Raw genomic sequence first — 16,714 nt, forward strand, 5'->3', positions numbered from 1 at the left:
CCCTCGCTCAAAAAATAACTACTGGGTAATTTGTTAGTCAGAGAACACAATGAGTTTTTTTTGGCACATGCATTACAGCAGGAGGCGCTGTCTCGAAAAATGAGGGGTCTGAGAATGCGGGACTCTGGGTGCGGGACTGTAGTTTTGGCCAGCCGATGTGGATGTGGATCACAGTTTAATTTGTTTTTATTTGTTTGGAATGCGCACTTTTATCCCCCCGCTTCAAACCACCACCACCTCAGTTATTTTCATTAGTCTTATTGCCCTCGTTTTCTTAAGCGCCGTACTTATCATCAGCCCTGATTTGGTAAGTAACTCTAACGTTTTTTTATATTTTATATATATATAAACGGTTCTAAAAATATGTGAATATGTGTTGTAAATAGTTTAAAAATCCAAGTAATTTTAAATCGTAATTATTTTAATTTTAAAATTACACTTAACGGTGTAAGTTAACGTTAACGTTATCAGCGGTTTCCTGGATGAACTACATTTCCTATAATGCATGTTTGCCCGGGACATTGATGGTGGAGGAAGGTCCATGAGTTTGAACTCTCTGGCGCGGAGGCCGAAAGCATAACGTTATCCCTGCTTCCCAGTTTCTGCCGGTGGTTGTTTTCGCTGTTCGCCATTAATGCATGTGCGTACTTTGAGTAACGTTATACTTATTTCAATAAGTGTCCGCGTTACACAGTCAATATTTTACGTTGTCGAGCTGTGTGTATGTGTGTGCTAGCGTGAAACGAACAATGCTAAACAACATAATGTGAGTGTGTTATGATGCTAATCAGGCCTGTGTTTGTATTTCTTCGTAGGCTCAAGTGTGTGGTTGTGAGATCATCTCGAAATCCTTTTAACAGTTCAGGTAGGATGTATTATGAAATAGTGTTAATAACAATTGGTTTTATTTTATGTGTTTCCACAGTTATTCTTTTGCTATTTCTCTAAATGTTTTTTATCTCAACTGTGGGATCCACAGTTGATCACTTGAACCCTTTATTAATACTTTGTTAAAAACAAAAACAACAACAACAGAAATAGCAGATCTTATTGTGCCAGATTTGGAAACTTTTTTTTTATCTGTATATTCACTTTTTTAAATTTCATTTATCATTATGTATTATTTTTTAAATCATCTTTGTGCGTATGTTGTGTACAGATATCGGACTACAAAGAGTGCTACAGAGAGTCAGCGTTTCACCATCAGACAGATGCCAATAGGTGAGTTTTGTAAAATTGTGTACTAATTAGAATAAAAAAATAAAAAAACGAAAGATTTTCGCCCTGAATTATTCACAATGTTTAGGTTTTTTGCAGCAGAACAGACTTAATTAAATTACTGATGTGTTGTCGACTGGTTGGCATACTCATTCCCCCCCTCATTCAAAATTTTACACACATTTTAACTTAAAATAATAATAATAATTTTTGCAGAGTTCCACCGAATTAACGTTAACCTGCGCATTCAATTCTACAAGGAGCTGGACAGACACACGCCTAAACTCATCACCTTGTTCAGAGACAAGGCCACCAAGACTGGCAAGATAGCAGAGGAGCCAAGCTCATGAGAATTTATGACCTTCAGGTGAATTTTTAACTTGGCATGATTCAGAAACAGATTATTAACATATTGTTTGCAGAGAACTGTAAGAAACCATAGTGTGAATTGCCTCGACTGTGCCCCGAGGTTAAGTGATTATGCCATGAACACAACCTTGTCATCTCATCAGAGATAGACGTCTTGACAAGATGTATTCTATCAGAAAAAGGAACCTTCAATTTGAAGAAGTCCAAATAACTACTGTTTTCGTAAAATTTGATTTACAATTTTAAGTTTTTTCCTTTGTGAGTTATTAAAGTATTTACAATAGAAAGTTATTAATTTGAAAAATGTTTTACTGAAGAAATGGTGACCCAAAATACTGAATCTATCATCTATAGCAATTACCACCATCAGAATATGGAGCTATTTAACACTTTGATTTTTTTTTTTTAAAGTGTTTGCTCTGCATTTGTGTAATTACTATTGTAATGGATATTTTTTTTGGTCCATCTAGGAACAACGTGATGTAAATATGAGACGGGCCCTCGTCCTTCGTGCACTTCCTGTGTACCTTCGTGAAGATGCCTTCAAGTTCTTCAGGACCTGTAATGTAAGTGTACTGGCCTCACTATCAATCCCTTTGCCTAGCTATTCAATCAGCTTAAACATATGACATCACTCAAAGAACTCTAGGAGAACCAGTGGGGTATTCCAGAAAGCAGGTTATGTGAAAACTCAGAGTGAATTCTGAGATGAGGGAAACTGAGTTATCCATTCCAGAGGGAAACCCTAACACTAACCCAGGACCAGCTCCTCTGCCTCTATCGGACGTGGCATAAAATGTCTGCTTCCTGTTTTCTCCCCTGTTGCCATGGTGAATCACAGCTCCATTGATGATGGCTTTTTACTAGTCGTCAGGCACGAGCTCAACTCAGAGTTAACATACTCAGAGTCGACTTACCTAACTCAGATCAGCTGTTCTGGAACAGAAAACTCAAGAGTTTCACTTCACAGGGTAAGTCAACTCAGAGTTCAGGGTTAGGCTCAGAGTTTGTTGAACCTCCTTTCTGGAACACCCCCCAGGACCTGTTTATGAAGTTTACTTGAGTTGTTATTCTGTAAACTGACATGTAGAAATTACATAAATGAAAAGGTAAGTATAAAGCATTCCACTAAACACAAAGTATGCTTACAGATAGGTGTGAAACTAACATAAGATATAAGCATATGTAAAGAAAATAGTTTAAACATATGGCTTAGTTGCAGTCTAAGTGCTAAGTGACAGTAATGTTTAGACATCTTTAGCATGATTTGTATCCTTGAGGGGCTGAACTCAAGTATTATTTGTGTTTTATAGTCAGCAGATGGTCCAGACCTCACTGACACTCCGGTGGCTCTCCTGACAGTCGTCACGGGTGACACTACTGATGCGGCCCTCTTCAGCCCTGAGAGCATCTGTATTGTCGTGGAGGATGAAATACTTGTGAGTGGTCCCACAAATCTGGCTGACTCATTTCTCCTGCTCTTTGGGTACGTCTATGCACTAGACCTACAGTACCCAAAGAACCTCGAGCTTACATTTACATTTATCCAAAAAGTTGTGATGTGTCTTGAGGACAACAAACCACTGAAAGGGCGTCTACTGACGCTGAAGAATGTTTTGTTCAATGAGTGAATCACTGTTGAGTATTGAGGAAGTTTTTGTTTTTTTCCCCCTCTTTACAAATGTAATCATTTGCCTCTTCTACCTCAGATTTAAGATGTGACACTGTTTGCCTCTTCTACCTCAGATTTAATACATTGATTGTTAATAGATAAATATCACAACATTGATGTATTGCCCAGCCCACGTTGTGGGAAACGACTGTTCAATTCATGCACTATACATTTTTAATGTTCTGTTGCCTAATACCTACCTTGATGCACTAACTTGATGTTGCCAGTGAAGTACGGCACAGTAGAAACCAGTACTTTATTTGAATGTTTTATTTTAAAAAAGTGAGTTGCAGCCTTCAAGGTACAGTAAGTGCCAAAATGTTTTTAAACAGTGTTAAATGGCTCCACATTCTAATAGTTGTCATTGCTGTTGAGGATGGATTATACTTAGAATCTTATTGAATTTTATCATGAATCCTTTGTGAGTTTTAATCATAATGTTTACTGAATAATGTGAGATGGAGACCCAAAATACTGAATCTACCCTCTGTAGCAATGACCACTATCAGAATATGTAACTATTAACACTTAATGTACTTTAAGACACATTTTGTTTTTATGGATTCATTTCCTTTTCCTTTTGTTTTAATTTATCACAAGCACTTTGTTTTGACTGAGCTCCTTTGATTCGTGCCTTTTTAAAAAGCGCATTTTGTTAAATAAAAAAAAGTTGTTAAATTGTCACTGTGGTGTCACTTTCATGTTTTCTAACATTATTAGCTGATTATAATTGTGTAGTGGGCCGACATCAGTATTTCAGTTTAGAATTAATTTTGAGTGCATGTCCCACATTATGAGTTTAAAATTGTTGAAAATTTTGAGTGTATTTCCCACATTATATGAGTTGAAAAATATTAAAAATTGAGTGAATTACTCCCTAATTATAAGTTGAGGAATATCAATATTTATAAGGTAACATTGAGATAATTTAAGGCAACTGGAAATGTAATTTTTATTTTATGTAAACTTAAAACTTTTAAAAACATCACTAAAATATTTTTGTGTAATCTGTTACAAAATAATTTTTGAGTTCTGTGAACTTATTAGGGTTTTGTTTTGACCCTAATTACAAGTTTCCAGCAGCTTGTTGACCGGGTTGTCCACCCAGGTTGTGATCCTCAGACATCATAGATTTCATTTTTATATGACAACCTTTTACAGCAGCCCATGTCTGATTTCCCAAAAAACAGGTGTTTTGCCCCCTGGGTAATGGGCCTTTCTTCATAGATATTCATGAATTCGGAAAAAGGAAGTCGAGTGATGTCATCAGTATGATTTTTATTTTAAAATATTAGATTTTTGTTTAACGGTACACAGTGACACAACTCCAGGGGACCACTACTTTCAAATATTAAAAATCAAATATTGCCACATAGATGGCTCAAGACGACGTAATTGTTCAAATAACATATTGTTTTATTTTAAAATGTAAAGAAATTGTAACCCTAAAGTGTTTTTCAAATGTGATATTTCTGTAAAGGCTCGGGACAGAAAATGGATGTTGCCTTAAAATCATCCAGAAACGATTTTGCATAAATTTTACCCGAGCTATTATTTTACATAACAGCATCTGTTCAAAACTTTACAATTTTAAAGCAAAAACTGTGCTTAGTCATCTTAAATCTTATTTATCCAAAGATATTCAAACAGTATTTTGTCCACCGACACGCACCAGCATGATGTATTTGTGGCGTGCGTATGTATCTGTATATGCGTGCGTGTATGAAAAAGTATCCTAAATGAAAACCGTGCAACCCAGTGTCACAAAAAGACTTGTAGGCTATATATGCATTATAATTAGATTTTCCACTTTAAAGTGTTAGTTTCTTTTGTTTGTGATTTTTTTTTAAAATATATATTTTAAAAAAATAAAAATCTGTACATTTATTCACGTTTATATTATTTTTGTCTATTTAAATTCTATTTACAAACTCACCACACACACACACACACACACACACACACACACACACACACACACACACACACACACACACACACTAATGGCCAATAGCTGTAATTTATGAAAGCCATCTTTTTTCTGAAAAAGATGACACCTTACACTTGAAAAGCGCACATTGTTTTAGAATTTTACAGTCAAAAACAAATTATGTGAAAATCACCAATTGTAGCTTCAGATTCTAAAGAGTTAATTCACTGTTCTCAAACCAAGCTCATGCTCCACTCGTCACAACATGGTAACCCCCAAAAATACAAAATACCAGAAACTTTTGTAAACTATAGCAGAACAAAACATTAAACATTACTAAATCTCCCACTATAACATTAATCAGGTACAAAACAATTTTAGCATTTACTCTCCCCTTTAAGTGTCATGGCAAAGCATGCTGGGGAATAGAGAACCCAACCCAGTTTCAGTTAAATTTAAGTTTGTTTAATTAAAAGAAACAAGTACATAGAACTCAAAACAATTAAACAATTCAATATAATTAAAATGTGTAAGTTTTGTGAACTCAAAAGAAAATAAAGTTCTTAACACTCATAAAAGTTAATTTGATTTAACTAATTTGTTTAATTTAAGTTGGCCCTACTCAACCAATTCATTATTTTGAGCGTTAGGGTTTACAGAAAATCAGCACACATAAGCCTCTGTGGGCCATGATGTAGCATAAGTAAAGTTGTCTTGAGTGGATATTTAATTGTACTCATCTTAAGGTCTTCAGAAGTCATAACTTCAGGGGTCAGTGGGGATCCCGAGAATATTTAATTTCCCTTAAAACCAAAGATTAAGCTAAAAGACGCTAGTTTCCAGTGTTCCCTACCAAAATCAAATAGTGTATAGAATTTGTATTACACTTTTTTTGTTGTGTTCTGACACAATGTCATTAATTGGTACTTTTTCTTTTATAAAATTTACTTTCTTACATCTACAAAGTTTCAATTTCAGTTCATTTCCTAGCAAGTATAAAGTAAGAAATATGATAAATATGTCTGACGCAATGTTTTTAAGAAATAGCTGCTGCAATACTCCAAACAGTTCCTCACACAATGACACCATTGAGGTCAATCGCTGAAAACAAAGCGTATGTAAGGTAGTTCTCTTACGAGAGGTTCTCTCGTATTGCGTAAGTTGCTTACGCTTCGGGAAAGTCTCCTTTCTCGAGATACTGAAGCCAAAAAATTATCCTTAATTTTTTAAAAATCTTGTCAACGCAGTGCGGCAGCCTGCAGACCTAGGGCAGGCAACTCGCGTGCCCATTGGCTGCTCTGCGGCAACTGCAGCAGCCTATCGCTGAGCCCTAGGCGTGACATCACGTCCAATGAGTGCGCTTGGCGCGCTTAATGCGTCACAGCCCGTCATTAGGGGTGTGGCTTAGCGTATATAAGCAGGGCTCAGAGGCTGCTTCACTGATTTCTGTCTCTTCAGCGAAGCTCTTTGCATCGCTTATCTCTGAGGAAGCCGCCGTCGAAGCTAGCGACCAGCACGCCGAGGATCTCAGCCTGAGGACGCCGGCCGCCTTCAGCTTTCCCTGCCTGCTGTGCTATCCGGCATTATATCCTTACCGCTCTGTGTGTGTGTGTGTGTGTTTGTGTGCTCGCCCCGCGACACACTTGCATCTAAAAGAGCGCGAGGCGTTGTTGCAAATGCCTCGCTCATCCTGTGGCTCGTGCAGAGCCACGCTCAGCGACGGAGACCGCCATGTGATCTGCGCTCTCTGCCTGGGCTTCGCCGGCTGCCTCTTCCGGGCCGCGTAAGAGGAAACGCCGCTCTCAAAGGCGAGCCGGTTATGACAGCTGAGCGCTCGCCAGAGCCCCTCCCGCGAGCCTCGCTATCTCCTTCTCCCCCCCACCTCCCGACGCGCAGCGGCCGGCTTCGCCCGCACTGCCGTCGCCTCAGGGGATGAAGCAGACAGCGCTGCTTTCATAGACAGCTGCTTACTCCCCTCTGTCAAGCCGCGCAAACGGCGCCGCTCACAAGGGATGTCAGAAACGGACGGTCTCGGGCTATAGCTTCCTTTACGTTACAAGAAAGCTACCCCCCGGACGACGCACGCCCCTTCCTGCGCTCTCCCCCTCTGTTCGAGCCGCGCAAACGCGCCGCTCACAAGGGATGTCAGAAGTAGACGGACACGGGCTGGCTTCCTTTACGTTATAAGAAAGCTACCCCGCGTCTCGGTCGCGCGCGTCACTCACCGGCCACCTCCGTTTCTCACACATTTCTCAGTCCCCTCCTAAGCTCAGGCGACTAGAAATATCAATATTGCAGTAAACGAGCCTGTTGAATACACGCACGCCTGCAAACATATGATGTCACAGCACATGATGACATCTTCCCGCTCTCTCTCCCTTTGTTCGAGCCGCGCAACTGCGCCGTTCTCAAGGGATATCAGAGCGGACGTCACGAGCACCGGCGAAAAGAGGAAGAGAGAGTGTTTTCGTCCCGCCTAGGCCGGACTACCTCCAATCCTCGTATATTTATCAGTCCTCTCTAAGCTCAGGCGGCTGGAAATACTAATACTGCAGTAAATGAGCCTGTTTTATTACACGCGCGCGCCTGCAAACAAACGCCGAAACGAAACACGACGCTCGGTCATATGCTCGCACTAACTAAAGCTTATGTGTGCTCCTGTGGCTCAGTGGCAGAACATTAGGCTCCCGTGCGGGAGACCTGTGTTCGAATCCGGCTCTGGCGGCAGATAAATATTTTTTTCTGCTGGCTTCTCCAAGCTCGCGGCCAGCTTTCTTACATACAGAAAGCGAACACGCATCTCGCGCCCTCCCGCTCACAGGATGGTGCTTAAGTATTTATGAGCGTCTAAACATATGAGCCATCAAAGCATCTCGCTCTATCAGTTTCCTATAACGCCAATGTGTTATAAGTGTAGAAAATGTGCCCACTCCCACGTGCTCACTGCTACACACAAACAGGGTCTCCCCGGTAACGCTCACAGAGCGCACTCTCTTAAAGCGGACACACGCCGCTTGAGTACTAAGTGTAGTAAATGTGCCCACAACTCTGTGCTCACACCTACCCGCTGCTCGCTCTGCCACTCAGTTACCCCGGGTTGCAGATCCTCTAAGCTCACAAACATTCCGGCTCTAGCCGAAGGTGTCATAAGTGTAGAAAATGTGCCCACTCTCATGTGCTCACTGCTTCACACAAACACGGTCCCCAGGGTAACGCGCTCAGAGCGCTCTCTCATAAAGCGGACACACGCCGCTCGAGTACTAAGTATAGTAAATGTGCCCACAACTCTGTGCTCACACATACCCGCTGCTCGCTCTGCCATTCAGTTACCTCGGGTTACAGACCCTCTAAAGCTCCGAAACACTCCGGCTCCGGCCGAAGGTGTCATAAGTGTAGAAAATGTGCCCACTCCCATGTGCTCACTGCTTCGCACAAACACGGTCCCCATGGTAACGCGCTCAGAGCGCTCTCTCATAAGGCGGACACACGCCGCCCGAGTATTAAGTGTAGTAAATGTGCCCACAACTCTGTGCTCACACCTACCCGCTGCTCGCTCTGCTATTCAGTTACCTCGAGTTGCAACGGCTCAGGCCGAGGGGATATCAAGTGTAGAAAATGTGCCCACTCCCATGTGTTCACTGCTTCACACAAACATGGTTCCCATGGTAACGCGCTCAGAGTGCTCACTCATAAAGCGGAAACACGCCGCTCGAGTATTAAGTGTAGCAAATGTGCCCACAACTCTGTGCTCACACCTACCCGCTGCTCGCTCTGCCATATGGTTACCCCGGGTTACAGACCCTCTAAAGCTCCCAAACACTGGCCGTGTTATAAGTGTAAACCCTGCGCCCGCTCACGAGCACGCGCACTCACTTTCAGACACTATAACCCCCACGCCGCTCTCGCGCCAGGGGTGTTTGACAGCAAAACGCGCTCCATCCTCTGGGACCGAGCTGCTGAACGCTGTACAGCCGGCCAATACTGTTCATCAGCCCCCGTGTTCGCGCGCGCCGCCCCATCCTCTCTGATACAGGTTCCCCATCCCGTGCAGCGCGGCGATCTGAACCCAGAGACCATTCGACCCCTAGCTATGCATGCAAAAGCATGGGAAGCTATTCAGGGCGCGTCAGAATGGGTGTTGAACACTATAAAACACGGCTATTCGCTTCAATTCGCTCGTCGCCCCCGCGCTTTCTAGCGCAGACGGAGACGAAAGTGAGTTTGGAAGCAGCGCACCTGCTTCAAGCAGAAATAGCAAAGCTGCTGCGCAAGGGGGCCAAAGAACAGGTTCGTCCTTCCCTGAACGAGTCGGGCTTTTACAGCCGTTACTTCCTCGTTCCCAAGATGGACGGAGCGTTAAGACCTATTTTAGATCTGAGACATCTGAACAAAGCCCTCATGAGACGGCCGTTCAAGATGATTACAACCAGACAGATCCTTGCGCAGATCCGCCCAGGAGACTGGTTTATCTCTCTCGATCTGAAAGACACGTATTTCCAGATCCAGATAACTCCCCGTCACAGGCCATTCTTGAGATTCGCCTTCGACGGTCGAGTATATCAATACACAGTCCTGCCGTTCGGCCTGTCTTTAGCACCCCGTACATTTACGAAATGCATGGACACGGCTCTCGCTCCCCTGAGAAGACAGGGTATGCGAATACTGAACTATCTGGACGATTGGCTTGTTCTAGCGCAGTCAGAGACAGAACTTGTGTCTCACAGAACAGCGCTTCTCAGCCATCTGGAAGATCTGGGTCTCTTGGTCAATTGGACCAAGAGCTCGCTCTTGCCCCTTCAGTCAATTTCCTTTCTTGGAATAGAACTGGACTCGGTGGCTATGACGGCCAGATTGTCGGAGCAGCGCGCGCGCCGCGTCCGTCTCCTCACCGCATCCTTCAAAAAAGGCAGCCGGGTTCCGCTGAAAGCATTCCAGCGTATCCTGGGGCATATGGCCTCAGCTGCGGCAGTGCTTCAGCTGGGCTTACTGCGCATGCGCCCGCTTCAACGCTGGCTGAGAGCGCGCGTGCCCCATCGAGCCTGGGCGGCCGGCGGCTCGCTAATCAGAGTGACTCAGGGCTGCGTTTCAGTCCTGCAGCCCTGGCTAGCAGCCGAATGGTATCACACAGGAGTGATTATTGGGGTGATCTCACACCGGAAAGTTGTCTCGACAGACGCTTCCAACCTAGGTTGGGGAGCGCTCTTCGAAGGCAGACCGGTCTGTGGCCGCTGGTCAGACCAGGAGAATCTCCTACACATAAACTGTCTAGAGATGCTCGCGGTCGAGAAAGCGCTCAAACACTTCCTCCCATTCCTCCATGGTCACCATGTTCTAGTCCGCACGGACAATACATCGGTGGTGGCCTATGTGAATCGCCAGGGCGGTGTCAGATCATACACCCCCAAACAGTCCAGTCACTGTGGCGCCGTTTCGGCAAAGCGGAAGTCGACCTTTTTGCGTCAAAAGACAACGCTCACTGTCCGGAGTTCTTCTCAAAGAACGAGGACGCGCTGGCCCAGACCTGGCCCAGCGGCCCGCTATACGCTTTTCCCCCGGTCTCTCTGCTGCCTCAGGTCATCAAGAGAGTCAGGGAAGCGCGCCACACAGTGCTCCTCATAGCCCCGTACTGGGAGAACCAAGCTTGGTTCCCGGAACTAATACAATTGGCAGATTCAGTCCCTTGGCCAATTCCGGTGCGGAGAGACCTTCTCTCTCAAGCCAAGGCGCTCGGAGCAGCTGTTTGTTCCGTTGGTGGGCGCACCTAGGGTCTCGCCGCCTCGAAACACACCCTGTCCAGATGGATAGTGGACGCTATTGCTGCTGCTTATGCGTCTAAAGACCTGCAGTGCCCACTGGGCATTCGAGCGCACTCCACCAGAGGCATGGCCTCATCGTGGGCGTGGTCCAGCGGGATTCCCATTCATGACATTTGTGCAGCGGCAGGCTGGGCCTCCCCCTCTACATTTGTTAGGTTTTACAACCTGGAAGTTCCCGCCTTGCAGGCTAAAGTGTTATCAGTCTAAGTCTCGCGTAGCCAGCCCACTGTCTGTGCGCGGGTTACGTTGTATGATTTAGCTCTACTGGTTGAGCTGCACTACGTGGGAAGTGTCAGTTTGGACCGGCTGTGCCGCTCCATGCCCCCATAGTATGTGCTTGTTTACTGTGCTATTTTGGCCGCCCAGCTCCGCTATCGCGTTCCCCGGGCTTTCCCTGGGACTCATTCAGAAGATGCTGGGCGCGCGCACGGCGTTGACAAGGGAGTTCCCGAAGCGTAAGCAACTTACGCAATACGAGAGAACCTCTTGTAAGAGAACGTACTCGGTTACTGACGTAACCTCTGTTCTCTCTAGAGAGGGAACGAGTATTGCGTAACCCGCCGTGCTCACGCCACGAGCTCATTTCGCTTCATGCGACAGAAACCAGTGAAGCAGCCTCTGAGCCCTGCTTATATACGCTAAGCCACACCCCTAATGACGGGCTGTGACGCATTAAGCGTGCCAAGCGCGCTCATTGGACGTGACGTCACGCCTAGGGCTCAGCGATAGGCTGCTGCAGTTGCCGCAGAGCAGCCAAAGGGCACGCGAGTCGCCTGCCCTAGGTCTGCAGGCTGCCGCACTGCGTTGACAAGATTTTTAAAAAATTAAGGATAATTTTTTGGCTTCAGTATCTCGAGAAAGGAAACTTTCCCGAAGCGTAAGCAACTTACGCAATACTCGTTCCCTCTCTAGAGAGAACAGAGGTTACGTCAGTAACCGAGTACGTTTTCCAAATATTTTGTATTACACTTTTCAAAGGATAATCTAGCTTTAAAGTTAGAATAAAAAAGTTAAAACCAATCTTAGCTTCATACCTGGTGTGTTCTGACACAAAGCCATTACCTGGTTATTTTTGTGTTATAAATGTAGCCTACTTATCTTTTTTCTACAAATTTCAACCGGATAAATAAAGAGTTAACACACGATGAAACAAGTGAATAATGTTTATTTTATTTTATTATATTTAATGAACAAATACAGCATAAGAAAATTTTAACTGCGATATTCTTTTAGGTCTGTCTACGAAGCGGTCACAAGACACATAACAGGCCCAATGTGAAAAGTGAGGCCTGATGGTTTTTCTATCACATATACGACGACCGTTACACTTAAAACAAATCCCTCAATTAAGTTACGCATTACGAGTCAAGGTGTCACAGATAGACAATTTGTCATGTTTGTCTTCACAATGTGTGTTTCTTTAAGAAAAACAGTTTTTGTCCCTCATCAGTTTAACATATCTTAATTTTTCACGATTATAAATATTGATTAGCAGCAGCTCACAGCTCAATTGTTACCAAATGCTAATGAAGAGATAATCTACAGAATGTCACTGTCACATTAGTTTGCTATTACCAGTGATAGTGGCTCTGGTATCGTCACATGACTGTGAGTACACATATAAACCACAAAGTTTTGACTATGAAGCAAAAAACAAAAACAGCAATTAGTTGTAGCAGTATGGGGCTTGAGTTATATGTTTCTTTGATTTTGTTCTCATTTTTCTAAAACAGACTGTTTTAAACTGTTTACCACGGTTTCATTCTTAACATCACCATTCTTATTGTAATGCCTGATGTTGTTGTAATGTTTTGTGTAGTGTTTTCTTTACACTTTCCCCTGGATATCTGTTTCCTAATTTTAGTGAACTCAAGGTCTTCTCATCTTCTATTTGTTCATATACGACAGTATTCACATGAATTTGCTTGATTTAATAACTTCCAATGCTGTGTATTATATCCAAATGTGTTACGTAACGCCAACATGTATTGAAAATACCATTGTGTTACAGCAAAACCACTATTTGTAGAATGATATTGTAATGTATCGAGTTTTTGCCTCTGTTTTTTTGTTACTCGACATTATCTCAGTGTTTCTGGCTATATGTTTATTTGTTTGTTTAACCGTGATCCAATTTTCACACCTCAAATCTTACAGACGTAATATGTTTATTCAGAATTTAGACTACTGGTTAAAAGTCGACGTGTAGGGTTATCTACAATCGGTACATTGTGTTTCAATTTCACTATAGCTGCAATTTAATAAATGCTTCAGGCGCTGAACTTTAACATTTTAATCTTTGGTAAAAGTTAACTTAAAGTCTGCACAAAAAGAAATTCCATCCTATCTGTCCTTTCTAAATGCATGTTATGGATCTATTGCGAACTATTCACCCGTGCATATGTCTTGACCGTGTAATGTTTAATCAAATTTTGTTGGAAAATATGATCGATTTACTTAACTTTTTATGGCAACAGGCTCTACGTAACGGGGTTATGTGGCATTTAATTAACATTGTTTATTTCAGTAGAATTAAGTTTATTACATAAGGTTAATTCAATGCCATTTAGTAGAATCAGGTTAACATTCTTAATTTTGTCCAAAACTATTAAGTTCAATTATCCTAAAATTAATATCAAACAAAAATGAAAACAAATAATCCAATTATTTAATTGATTCTTTTATTTAGTGATTGCATTCAGCAATTCTACAACTTTTACAAATGTTATCTAATAAGAAAACCTTTAACAAAATCTTTACTCCGTCAAGACTCTTAATGTTAGCCATTTGCTAGAAGACGGTTATGTTACATCCAATGCATGTCTACACCATTTCTCCACATTCAACATTAACTCAGGCCACAATCACTGTTATTCATAAAAAAGGTAAAGATGATCTAAATGTAGGTTCATATCGTCCAATTTCTCTATTAAACATAATTATAAAATATATGCAAAAATCCTGGCCAATAGATGAACTCCTCTAATGAATACAATAGTTTACAACGATCAAACTGGCTTTATATCAAATAGATCCTCAACTTCTAATTTACGACGATTGTTTGATATTCTATACACTGACAGGAAAATTCACAACGATCTAGCCATATTGACTCTCGATGCTGAAAAGGCGTTTGATCAGATAGAGTGGGAATATCTGTTCGAAGTACTTAAACGACTTAATTTAGGTGAGAGGTTCATAAAATGGATATGAATGGATATCTCTTATATACAAATCCTAAAACACAAATTCATACAAACCGCAACTTATCTTCCTCATTTCATCTGTTTAGAGGAACACGGCAAGGATGTCTCCTGTCAGCACGAATTTTTGCTCTTGCTATTGAACCACTTGCACAAAGTATCTGTTTAGACCCCCAAATATATGGCTATCAGACTAAGACTACAACAAATAAAATTTCGCTATATGCAGATGTTATTTTGTTATATGTGACCAAACCTCTCCTCTCTATACCATCCATTCTTGAAAAAATTGAAATGTTTGGGAAATTTTCAGGATATCAGATAAATTGGACCAAGAGTTTACTAATGCCAGTTCATGACATCCCTCAAACAACGTTGGCAAGATTCCCCTTTAAGGATACCACTGATAAATTCACATACTTAGGCATAGAGGATACAAAGCAACTTTCCTCTCTCATGCAATCTAACTTTCCACCTTTATTGGAACAACTTAAAAACAAAATTCAGTTTTGGAAAACCTTGCCAATATCACTACTTGGGAGGATAAACGCCATCAAGATGATTTTTCTACCACAAATACTATACTTGTTTCAAAATATTCCTGTTTTCTTAACAAAATCCTTTTTCAAGAAAATTGATTCAATTATTCAACCCTTTCTGTGGGATTACAAGACTCCAAGAATTAACAAAAATCATTTAACCAAATCTAAAACGAACGGAGGTCTATCCCTCCCAAATTTTATGATGTATTATTGGGCGTGCGCTTTTAAAAGTATAAACTCCTTCAACATCACTTGTAACACACTTCCCACTTGGTTAGCTATTGAAATGGAAGATTGTGATCCATATTTACCTGCAGCCCTAGTACTTTCACCAACCCCGCTTGACAAATCAAAGGACGTTCAAAACCCAATCTTACATAATTTATCTCGTATATGGAAGCAAATCAAATCGCACTTTACCCACAAAACATTACCCCAATTGCAAAAAAACCATCCTTTGCCTCTTCTAATTTAGATCTAACGTTTTCTGACTGGAGGAAATTAGGATTATGTTGTATCCGTGACCTGTATACTGAGCGTGAATTTGCTTCCTTTGCACAACTACAGACAAAGTTCAAACTACATAACAATAATTTCTTTAGATACCTACAGGTCAGAGACTACATCCGAAAATTCATGCCAGTGTAACCTTTGGTTAAATATAAAAATACCCGACTACGCCACCTAGGTTCCTTCTCTACCCAGGAAAGTATAAAGTAATACAAATAACCCAAAAAGAAAGTTAAACCAAAAAGAATTACAACAAAAGAAGGACCCTGCTGGTTCAGATTGCGCTGAAGACAGAGACGTGACTTTCCAAAAGTATACCAAATTTATTTATCACAAGGAAAAAACTCATTCACTTAAAAACGTCAAAATAGGTCTCAAATACAGATTACCAATTAATACCGACAGAAACAAGAGGGAAAAACACAGTAAATCAGTGAGTAAACAAAACATAAAGCAAGTGTCACACCAAATAAAGAGAATATCAAAAGAGAACAAATACACTCTCCCTTCTGTTAAGCCTCAATATCACAGTTCCCGCCACCAGCGGATATAACTGGCAAATGAATTTAATAATACAAAAAACTAACAGAAAAGAAAATAATTACACCACTCAGTCACAGTAACATCATATTTCACTTCTCAATTAAGACTCATGTTAATATTGTTTGCACTGTTTTAAATGGACCAGGCTACCAGCATATCAGTTTACAATAACTTAATAGCCCATGGAACATACATTAGGCTACGTCAGTATTTCAACACATTTCTTACGAGCAGCTCGTCGTTAAAGAGCTCGATCGTTAGCGGTTCAAAACCGCAATATCCGCTGCCGTCAGTTGTAGGACCATGAAACAGTGACAAAATAAATATAATAATAAAAAAGGAACAGCAGCTAGCGCTCTTGGGCCGCACCTCGTAGGGGAATTTAAGCTATAGTAACCTTTATGTTCCCTGAGCTCGCTAGCCTGGCTAACGTCAGACCAAGGCTGTGTCCAAATTCAGGGTCTACATCCTTCGGAGTACTCATTTGAAGGATGTTACGTCACAGCGCCGCGACGAAGGCTGTCCAAATTCGTAGGATCCTTCAAATGCGGCCCACAAATACGTCCTCCTTTTCCCCGAATTGGAAGGATGGGTGTGGTGGATCCTTTCCCGTCCTACCTATCCCATAATTCTTTTCGGCAGAGCGTAATGGCGGACGAAGCGAGCGGTAGCGGAGTGGGAGAGGAGTATGCTTTTCGATGTAAGTTTTTTAAAAACTGGCTTTTCAAAAAAAAAAAAAAAATTCAGTGGTTGAAATTTTTTTTTTTTTTTTTTTTTAATAAGGAATGGCCAAAGCTCAGGCTTGTCATGTATTTGGCTTTTCATTCTTGGATAAGAATTGTGAACATCCCCATACTGAGATATAATTTAATTTTCACATTAAATTAAATAAAGTTTTCTTATTGTGGGAA

At 41.7% G+C, this 16,714-nt stretch overlaps 1 long non-coding RNA gene across 1 annotated transcript; it reads left to right on the plus strand.

Annotated features, from left to right (window-relative positions):
* Positions 1–568: 568 nt before the first annotated feature.
* Positions 569–3,765, plus strand: LOC311277503. Its single transcript, XR_014625268.1, has 5 exons — positions 569–865; positions 1,160–1,221; positions 1,435–1,585; positions 2,058–2,153; positions 2,901–3,765. It is a non-coding gene; the product is annotated as an uncharacterized lncRNA (long non-coding RNA).
* The last annotated feature ends 12,949 nt before the right edge of the window (positions 3,766–16,714 follow it).

The sequence above is a fragment of the Rutilus rutilus genome (assembly GCF_951802725.1).
Source record: "Rutilus rutilus genome assembly, chromosome: 18".
Taxonomy (NCBI): domain Eukaryota; kingdom Metazoa; phylum Chordata; class Actinopteri; order Cypriniformes; family Leuciscidae; genus Rutilus; species Rutilus rutilus.